Consider the following 11,151-nt stretch of genomic DNA (forward strand, 5'->3'; position numbering starts at 1 on the left):
CTGTCCTAAACTTTTCCATCACATCTGCGACCTCATCCCAGCAGACTCTGGCATCTGCTGTGTGAAAATCAGAAAAGGCATTTAAGACTGGACCAGGCCCCATGTGGACCATGACTGGTCACAGCATGAGCCTCTTCTGTGTCCTGATGCTGATATTTGACCAATAATAATCACGACATCCCTCTGCACATTTACTACTTGCAAATTTCTGTTCATCTATACTCTCCTTTCCTGCTTCAAACATCCAGTAGTTTGGAGTTTTACCGAAGGGAAACTCAGAACTTGAGGAGCAATGGAGGATGTTGAGACGTTGTTGAAGATGTCTCCTCATTAGACCAGGAGATTATTCTAAACGAATCAAGGTAAATCTGAGTTGCTGAAGACAGGGCCAGTATCAGCCTATACAGCAAATCTGTGCTAATTAGAGAAATATTCCCTTCTGCTAGACATTCTCCCAAAGACCTGAAGTTGGCCGATATTCCCCTCTCTGACCAAAATATGTCCTGTTTCCCTCTCATACAATACCAGGAGGGGTCTCTGCTCCAGAAGACTTTTCAAAAGCTCAGATTCCTCCTGCGTGCCCTAAGGCATTAGCCTCATCTGCTGGGTCCATGCTGGGTCACTGATTTGTCCATGTCCCTGCCTGCTGGAAGAGTGAAGACAGGAATTGGAGGACAAACAATTTCCCCCTATAATCAGAGATGCATGGAAGGTGCATAGTCACGTCCACTGCTCATTCAGTCATGCATGCACCTGCAGTTGCAAATGGAGTCCATCCTGGGTGATCTGATGATTGAGGACGTTTTTCTACAAGATCAATATTGTTATCACAGCTAATAAAATTAACAAAAATTTCCTGATATCATCTAAATTGGGTATATTTTACAATTTTCTCAAATATTCATTCCTGGTGTGTGTGTTGTGTGTGTGTGTGTGTGTGTGTGTGTGTGTGTGTGTGCTACAATTGGTTTTAATTCCTCTTTAATTTTTTGGCAAAATATTCCTGTGAAAGGCCGGGTGCGGTGACTCACGCCTGTAATCCCAGCACTTTGGGAGGCCGAGGCGGGTGGGTCATGAGGTCAAGAGATCGAGACCAGCCTGACAACATGGTGAAACTAAAAATACAAAAATTAGCTGGGCATGGTGGGCGCATGCCTGTAGTCTCAGCTACTCGGGAGGCTGAGGCAGGAGAATCGCTTGAACCCAGGAGGCAGAGATTGCAGTGAGCTGAGATCATGCCACTACACTCCAGCCTGGGCGACAGAGCAAGACTCTGTCTCAAAAACAAAAAAGAAAGAAAGAAAGAAAGAAAGAAAGAAAGAAAGAAAGAAAGAAAGAAAGAAAGAAAGAAAGAAAGAAAGAAAGAAAGAAAGAAAGAAATATTCCTGTGAAAATATCTGGTCTTCAAGAAATATTTTCAGAAGTGTTAAAATTATCATTTCAATTTCCTTAACATGTTCATGCATTTCATAACGAGGGGGATACATCCTGAGAAATGTGTCATTACCTTGAGGGAGGATAGGTAGTCAAAGAAGTGACCATGTTCTCATGATGCAGCAACAGTGGTGGTAGAACTGTCAATACAGTAAGACTCAGCACTGGCATTCTAACTGAGCTGATTGAAACAAAGCTATCTATAGTAGGGACTTCCCCTCTGTGCATTTTGATTTTACCTGTCCTCAAACTGACCCTTTTCTCATTATAATAGTAAAAAACACATCCCTGGGTGGAGATTTGAGATGCTAATGAGCCATGCAATGTATGAACAAGCATGTACAGCTACTGCTCAGGTGCACCCAGAGGACCGCCCAGAACATGCTTACTTGCAACACTTCTTTCCACCTCCTTATGAATAATCTTTGAAGACTCCCATAAAAGGAGCCTCGCTAGTGCCAGTCTTTGCTGTCTTATCCTTATGAACAGCCCGTCTTGAATCCTCTGTCTCTCTCAGGAAGTACTGTCTATTCTGTACCTAACTTTCAAAATATTATTTTCCTTTTGCAATAAATTACTCTATGCTGCATCTCCTTTGCTGTGTGTCTCTTGCTTAAATTCTTTTAAACTCAGAAGACAAGAACCAAGGTCTCACAACAGCTTTCAACAAGCTAATTTGCTTTTAGTGTGACCATCACAGAGTGTACTTACACCAACCTAGAAGGGATAGCCTACTATACACCTCAGCCATATGGTATGGCTTCTTGCTCCTAGGCCACAAACCAGTACAGCATTTTACTGTACTGAATACTGTAGGCAATTAGAACACAGTAGTATTTGTGTATCTAAACATTTCTAGCCAGATATTTTGGCTCACACCTGTAATCCCAGCACTTTGAGAGGCCGAGGCAGATGGATCGCTTGAACCCAAGAGTTCGAGATCAGCCTGGGCAACATGATGATACCCTGTCTCTACAAAAAAAGATTAAAATTAACTAGGTGTGGTGATGCACACCTGTAATTTCAGTTACTTGGGAGGCTGAAGTGGGAGGATCACTTGAGCTCAGGAGTTAAAGGGTGTGGTGAGCCACGATCACACCACTGCACTCCAGTCTGGGCAACAGAGCAAGTCTCTGTGTCAAAAAAAAAAGTAAGTAAATAAATACTTCTAAACATTAAAAAGTGCAATAAATGTACGGTATAAAAGACTTTTTAAATAATTTTTTAAAAGATTTTTTAAAATGGTGCACATGTATTGGGCACTTCTCATAAATGGAGCTTGCAGAACTGGTTGCTCTGGGTAAGTCAATGAGTTAGTGGTGGATGAATGTGACGTCCTAGGAAATTACCCTGTGTAGACTTTATAAACACCATACACCTTGGCCACACTGAAAGTATATACATTTTTTATTTTTAATTTTCTTGAAGAACTGGGGTCTCACTGTGCTGCCCAGGTTGGAGTGCAGTGACCACTCACAGGTGTGGCTCCACCGCTGATCAGTACAACAGTTTTCACCTGCTCCATTTTTGACCTGGGCTGGTTCACTCCTCTGTAGGCAACCTGGTGCTCCCTTCTCTTGTAGGAGGTCAGCACATGGATTCTGAACTTAGTGTACACACTCAGTCCAGAACTTCTGGGCTCAAGTAATCCTCCTGTCTCAGCCTCCTAAGTAGCTGGGACTACACACACGTGACACAATGCCTGGTCTAGGCTATGCTAAATTGATTTTTTAAATATTTTGCCTTGTTCAATAATATATTAACCTTAGCTTGCTGTAACATTTTTATGTTATAGAGTTTTTAATTTTTAACTTTTTTACTTGTTAGTAACAACACTCAGCTTAAAACAAACACATTTTATAGTTGTACAAATATATTTTTTTCTTTACCACCTTATTCTATGAGGCTTTTGCTACTTTAGAACTTTGTCTTTTGTTCTTCTTTTTTAAACTTTCTTTATTAAAAACCAAGATATCCCACATACATTAGCCTGGGCCAACACAGGGTCAGGATCATCAATAGTGCTGTCTTCTACCTTCGTGTCTTGTCCCACTGGAAGGCCTTCAGGGGCCATAACATGCCTAGAACTGTCATCTCCTAGGAGCACAATGCCTTCTTCTGGAATCCCTCCTGAAGGATGTGCCTGAGGCTCTTCTTGAGGAGGCATCACTCCTTTCAGAAACACGTCCATGGCTTCCTTGCATTGTATGAATCCCTGAGTACTAGCTCTCTCCGCCCTCTCCTTCCAGTAGGAGAGCCTGGCACCGGGAGATGGGGTGACTGGGAAGAAGGAGACTCTTTCCCCAGCTTCTGCCTTGGGTTGGATCCAGGGCATCCAGGACAGGACTCAGATTCAAAAGTTTTGGAGCCTTGTTGGGTCCAGGTAGCCTTGAATGGGGTAAGTGGAGGTCCGTCCCAGGTGGCCCCTCTCATGGCTCCTCCTGTCTCATGATTTCTAGGACTCATGCCAGCTCCTACTACCCCACTCCTTGTAGCTCTCCTCCTGGACCCCAGGGCGCTGCTGGTGGTTGATGTCTCTGCCATCTAACATCCACTGAAGCAGAGGACTGACTATAAGTGTGAGGATAGAACGGCTGGCCAAGGGTTGCCCCATAAGGGCAAGGCCAGCTGGAGAGCCCAGCTCACATGCCGTGCAACGTCAGGTTCAGTGGAGTTTAGAGAAGGTAACCGAGCTCCCTGCACACCCTCAGGAGTCTCAGGAAACCCTCTAAGAGGCTCCCAGCCCCAGGAAGTGTGTGGGTGCTGCAGGAAGTGGGTTACAGCAAGGCTGTTCAAAGGTGTCCTCCGTGCTTTGGGGCCTATGCGGGAGGTGAGAAGAGGGTGCTAAGTGAGGGGCAACTCTGTGGGTGGTCCCTTACAGGCCATCTCTAGATTATTTGATGCTGGACTCCATTCTAAGGAATCCCCACTGTAATGCTGAGAAGCCCCAGATAGGCAACTCTGAAAGCTGTTCCCGCTCTGATCCTCTGAGTGCCTGAGCGGAAAAGATGCGGAAAGGGGCGCCAGGACTTAGGAGGAGGGCTGAGCTGGCACAATCCTATCTCAGAGCTGCCTGTCCAACCACCACAGACATCTCAGGAGGAGACCAGCACCAGGAACATAACAGGCTCTCCAGAAACATTTCTTGAAGGATGAGCAGATGATTAAACATGGACGTGTTTTCCACAGCTCCTTCCTTCCTCCCCTGCCATGTGGAACCCTCAGTTTCTGCCACTTTGATGCCCTAGAGTGGAGTCTTCACACATGGTACTGAGAAGGGGCCAAAGAATGGGGCTCTGGGCATTGACTCACAGCATCCCCCTAGAATGTGAGAAACACACCAAATCTGAACACACCAGGATTCCTCGCATCCATTACTTTTGAGACAGGCCATAAACCAGACGCTCTCCAGCCTTTCAGTAGTTACTCTGTCTTCTGGATTCCCGCCTACTCCATCTCCCCAGCCTTGTTGAGGTTCTCTATGTCCCCTGAATACAAATGAACCCCCATCCCAGTTTTAAGGAAAAAGACAATTCTCTTTCCTCTTTGTTTAAGCATCCAAGATAGTTTGAATATTTGTTTCCTCTAAATCCCATGTTGAAATTTGATCCCCTATGTTAGAGGTAGGGCCTGATGGGAGGTGTTTGGGCCATGGGGGCAGATACATCATGAATGATTTGGTGCTGTCTGCAGTAATAATTGAGTTCTTGCTCGATTAGTATTCACAAGATTTGATTGTTACAAAGAGCCTAGCACCTCCCTCTTCTCTCTCTCTCTTCCTTCCTCTCTCACCATGTGATGCCAGTTCCTCTTTGTCTCCCACCATGAGTAGAAGCAGTCCAAGGGCCTCATCAAAAGCAGTTGCTGACACCATGCTCTTGTACAGTCTGCAGAACCACAAGCCAAATATATCTTTTCTTTGTAAATCACCCAGCCTCAGGTATTTCTTTACAGCAACACACATGGACTAAGACAGTGTCCTACTCCTCCCACCTACAAAGAAAGCAGTTCTCCCTCCTCTCTCTGGGATGGAAACACTAGTTGTTTCTGACAATCTGCAACTTTCCTAACCCTGTTGCTTATGGCACGAATGCTGTGACAGTCCAAAAGCTTTGGAGTCCTCCTCGATTTCATTTTCATTTACATGCAATATTCAATTCCGCTTCAAAATGCTTATGTCCACTGGTTAGATGACAAATGTATAACAGTTGACTCTTCGAAAGGATAAAGAAGGCTGATTTATAGCACTTGCCAATTTTGGTAGTGTAAATACTCCCAATATGGCCAATTCAAGCTTCCAACAGTTTAGCAGCCGGATTGCAAAATTCCTGAAAGTTTGACAATTGGCTCTCTTGAACCAGCCCAAGCCTGAGTTGTGTTTATAACCTGTGTGCTTCTCACCTCCATCACTCCTTCCTCGTCCCAATCAGTATCATCTCTTCCAAACTGTTGCTATCGTCTCTACTGGATTGCAATTTTCAGTCACAATGATTTTTTTTGGAAAAGTCAAATCGTATCATTCCTCTGCTTCTTCCCCAAAACAGCTGCATGGCTCACTCCCTTCTTTCCTTCAAGTAAGTTTCTGTTCAAATTTCACTTTATTAAAGACACATTTTGTAAACCACGGTTAGGAAAAATAGTCATTTTCCTCTCTTATCCTAGAATTTCAGTTCCTCTTATCCTGATCAGTTTTTCTACTTAGCACTGTATTATATTACCATGTGTGCTTATTTTGCATGTTCTTACTTTGCATGGCAGTGCAGGATTGTAAAGATAACTGGAAACCATGAAGTCCTGGAAAACAACTCTGCATTCAATGGGAAAAATAATGGTTGTTCTGTGATCCTCATAATTTTTGTCAAAATATTAGAAACTGTCATATTGTCAGTTAGAAATGTAGCAGGAAGTTCAAACAAATATTTAGTACACTGTAATTCAAAGCATTAGAAACATTGAGTGTCAAATTGTTTTATTTCTTTGTAAAAATGTATCAACAGTAATTGGAACAGTGTTGCCTTTGTCTTGTATATTTACTATACGGAACAAGCGAAAGAACAACAGGACACTCTGGTATATTTTTAAATGATTACTTTTCCTCTCCGTGTCCTGGAAGCACAAGTGAGTATTTCTCCCATATTCACTCTGAGGAGCTAATCAAGTTCCCAGAGGTAAAACTCACAAAAGTGTGGGAGACCTCCGTTATTGGGTCCTCCTGGAGCCTGTTTCTAAGACTGGCCCACACTGAGCCTCAAGAAATTCTTCAATTACAGTGCAACTTTTCCTCCCCGGTACTGGTTCCCACAGAGGTTTTGGCTTTAGGAAGTTGTGATTCTCTATATCACCCTGCCCAGCTCCCCAGTTCTGGGGACAGTGGTTTGCCCTGTGACCTCATTTTTTCTGACAGATCTAAGAAGAATTGTCGTTTTTTATTTACTCAGCTTGTTCCTTGGTGTTGTCTTAAGTTACTTTTGCAGGGGTTGTCCAGGGGATTTGGTTTCATCCCAGAAGTTTGCTACAACCACAAGCCCTCAAATGTGCCACACCTGGAATTATGGTCTCTGAAGCTGCAAGCTCAGTCCTTAGCTGCAGAGCCCTCTCGGTCTGGGCTGTCAATGAGGAAGGGTCATGGGACCCCTGGCATGAGATGAGTGCCTCTGAAACAGCAGGTTCTGGAGCAGTTGACCTCTCTCCAGTACTAGCTAATGCTCCCCAGGCCTGGGAACCCCAAGCACAGACACTGACAACTTCCCAGAGGTGGCAACTGTGTCCGCTTCCTCTTTCACAATGGAGGATGGTCCCAGTCTCATGGTCCTTTCTCCCTACAGCTACCTCACTCCTCAGACAACATAGCAGGTGAGCAGATGCCCTCCTTTCCTGCAGAGCAGAGTCTGGGTTCTCTCCATGAGACACAGTCTGACAGGGCAGGCCATGCCCATCCCTGTCTCCCAGCCCATCTGGACAACCCCTGCCACTTCCTCTGCTGCCAGGACTCACAGGTGAGTGCAGCCTGCTCTACACGGGTGTATTTCTACATGATGCCTCCTCACCCTCTCAGCCCATCTCACCTGCTCCTGTTGATTTCCATTTGGGAGTCTTCTCTCCCATCCCAGCAAGAGACAAGATTTGGAACAGCTTTTCCATGAGCATTTGCGTAAACCCTTATTGGGGTCATATTGATTCCCCCAGACATCATGCCTGTACCATGCCCCTGGTGCTAGTAATGACTCCATGATTCTAGGGCTGGGCACATGACCTCAGATCGTTGTCGTGGTACTCCACCTCCGCCAGCCACTGGCCAAGGTTGTCACACTGCATCATAAGTGCTTGAGGGCAGAGGATCTGTTTTTTAAAATTGTTGCTATAACCAAAACACTACATAATAACAATAATATCTAACTACTATCTATAATGATAAAGGTAATACTGAATATATAACTTTTAGGGGACACGGTCAGATAGTATTAAGTAATTTGCATATATTGGTTCATTTAATTCCCATCACAAACTTATGAAGATGGTATGATTATTCTCTCCATTGTACACTTGGGGAAACTCAGGAAACAGGGAGGTTAATAGTGACCCCAAGATCACACAGCTGGGACCTGTTAGAGCTGGATTTCAGACTAGGAAGTTTTGATTCCTAAGCCCACAGTCTTCCATCTTTAGTCTTCTGGAGCATCCAGCTCCCGGTTTCTCATGTGTCCCAAAGTCGTCCCTGGTTATCTGCACCTGCTGTGACGAGTCGGGGTGAAACATGGCAGAAAAAGAAGAATTTTAGCTCATGGACTCCCAGCCTCCTGGTCCTCTCAAACATTCAGATTTTATCCATGCTTCCCCAAGTCAACCTAAATTGAAAACTCAATTCTCCACATGATTTCCACAAAAATTGTAAGCATCTATTTACTTAGTTGATCTTTACTGAAGGATTGAAGTTCACAAGAAGGCACTTGCTGCTCTAAGCATAGATTCTGCCATCTTCCTGACACTATTCTATGTATTTTTGAGTCATATATTCCCAATTCTTATTTTTGGAGGCATAATACTTTATGACTCACACCTCTGAAGGTAATGTAGTAATGTGGCTAGGTAAAAGTAGAGCAATAGGAAAAGATATACCACAGTATTGTGGTATATTTTTACCTATCCACGTTACTTTATTTGGTTGTCTCTGTGCTGTATCACAGGAGATTTCCCCTACATAATCACCCAGTTTACTAACGTACTATTACACTTATTTATGTATAGTCAGCTAGTCAACCTATTACGTTTTTTAAAAAAATGTCAGCACTGATTATGTTTTCATTTCCAAAGTCTGTGTTTTGGTATTTTTTCAAGAGGATTGTTGTTACTTCATGCCCGCCTATTTCTGTTTCATATTAACACATGCCTGATGTTGGTTTATGAATTTACGTCCCTCTTCTTTTCCTTGTAAGATCATTAAGTATACTAATTTTAAAGAACTTTACACATTTTATTTTTTCATATTTGCTCAGGTGTGAAGTTCTTTTGATTGCTATTTGTTTTTGAGTTATTGTTTTTCTTGAATTTGTTAGCTGCAGTGCTGTTCCTCAAATCTTTGGGGATTCTTGCTTGCACTGCCGTCTTCCCAGGAATAATTTCTCACGTGATCATGGATTGTCAGGGCCTCATGGAGCATTGCACCTGCCCCAGCCTCACTGCAAGGGCTGCTCCTAATTGAGACTATGGCTTCTTCTCTGCTTTCTTCCTGAGGGATGCCTCTCCCTTCCTATGAGAGGTATCATAGTACAACCATTAGAAGTGAAGGCTGTGGAGTGTGGCAGCCTACGTTCCAGTACTAAAAGCTGGGTGATCTTGAGCAAATTCATTACTCTCCATGTGCCTCGGGTTTTCTCACCTGTGAAAGGAGGTTAATGGTTGAGCTTACCTCATGGGGTCAGAGCAATGATTTAATGACATTACCAATGGAAAAATGCTTGGCACCATATCTGGAGCACAGGACACTCTCAATAAATGATAGCTGCTGTAATTCCTTCATGTCACATAGAGGCCAATTGCTTGTATTCAAGTGTAATTAGACATTGATTCATATATTCTTTTCATTTTGTGTTTTCATTACTGTGGATGTGGAGAAAGAGGGGAAGATTTCACCCTGTATACATCTGCCACATTAAAACAGAACTTTCAATTAAAACATGATAACATTTACAATTTGATTTGACAATTATTCATGACAGATTAAGGACCTAAAACCCACATGTGAAATAAGGATTCTGGACAGGTCTTTCTTAGTCATAGATGCTGGAAGAGAAATCATTTATTTTAACAAGGTGGCTTTTCTAAAGCACAACCGTGGCAGAGAACCAGTGGACTCTTACTGTACACAGAAAATAATTATAGCCTTTTTTTGCTTATAATTAATTATAATTCAAGCATTCAGTATGGCTTGTATTATTCCTACCATAGCTCTACAAGGTGCATATTATAACCTTTATTTACGTATAATCAAACTAAGGCTCAGAGAAGTAGTGTCTTTTTGAAAATCATACAGCTGGAAATTGTAAGAGGAGCAATTAATCTATGGATGAACAAGGAGCAGGATTTAGAGAATCCAGAGGGAGAAATTGATTTCAAGGTGGCAGGGGTAGTCCAAATATACCATATAAGCTGGGTCTCAGGAGGCCTGAGTTGCTGGGAGAAGGCCACTGGTGGGCACTCAGCATGCAGTAGGGATCCATTCAAAAACAACATTTGAGTGCCTGCTCTTCACCTGGCACCGTGAGTATCAATAATGACCTACTGGGTTTCAGGCATGATATAGTCATTATCTCTTTAATCGTCACTAAAACACTGCAAAAAAAGACTTACTATTCCCAGTTTAGGAGATTGAAACTGAGCATAGAAGGGCCCAGCGACTTCCCCAATTCCTTGGCACACACTCTTGGTGGGAGCATGGATTTTTCCTCTTTCCTCATTTCCTATCTGAACTCAGTGGCAAATGAAATAGGTGCTCTGTAAGTAGAAGAAAGGGTATTGAAATTGATGTGACAGCCCCAGGAACCTGCCCACCATAATCTTCCCTCATCATAACCCTATCCCCTTTCCAGAACCCACAATCCCCACCTCCCTCCACAAATCAGTTGATTATTACTCCAAACCCAGTTTCTCTCCTGGAAGGAGTCAAGAAATAATTCCTTCTGCTGGGTGCAGGCAAATGGAAGTGCTAAGGTCCTCAAGAGACTGAATTTGGGCTAAGTTTTGCCAATTATAGGAATAAAAGGTTGGAATAGAAAATCATTGCAGGAGAAGATCTGGTTCCTCTCCAGTGTTGAGCAGGTCCTGTGAACCCTTCTCCTACCTCCAGCTGAGTGGCATTTGGTTGAGGCTGGTGCAGAACGAGACCACAAGCCAACCACATCCTAGGGTCTTGAAATAAAGACTTTAGAAAACAGTTCCTAACAACAGGTCTTTCTTGGCTTAAAAGCCCCAAATGGCAAATCACCAAGAAGACCTGAAACTGGGGTTGGGGTCATGAGGAGGGAGCACAGGCCCCAGGCAGGCAGGAAGCATTCTTTCTGCTAACCCTGTCTGATTCTCCTGAAAATGGAGCACAAGTAACTCCTTGCTTTGTAGCTGCCTGCTGTGCCTGATTTGTATGTCACAATCTAGAAGCAGGTTACTGTTGCACTCCATCACAGCCACTTCCTCTTGAATTGAGGGAGGAGGGGCTTGTCTTCT

General features: G+C 43.5%; 1 pseudogene; it reads left to right on the forward strand.

Annotated features, from left to right (window-relative positions):
• LOC102142323 (signal-regulatory protein beta-1-like) overlaps positions 1-3,982 on the forward strand; it is a 59,262-nt pseudogene extending 55,280 nt beyond the window's left edge.
• Positions 3,983-11,151: the final 7,169 nt, after the last annotated feature.

This window comes from Macaca fascicularis, chromosome 10 (assembly GCF_037993035.2).
Source record: "Macaca fascicularis isolate 582-1 chromosome 10, T2T-MFA8v1.1".
NCBI lineage: Eukaryota > Metazoa > Chordata > Mammalia > Primates > Cercopithecidae > Macaca > Macaca fascicularis.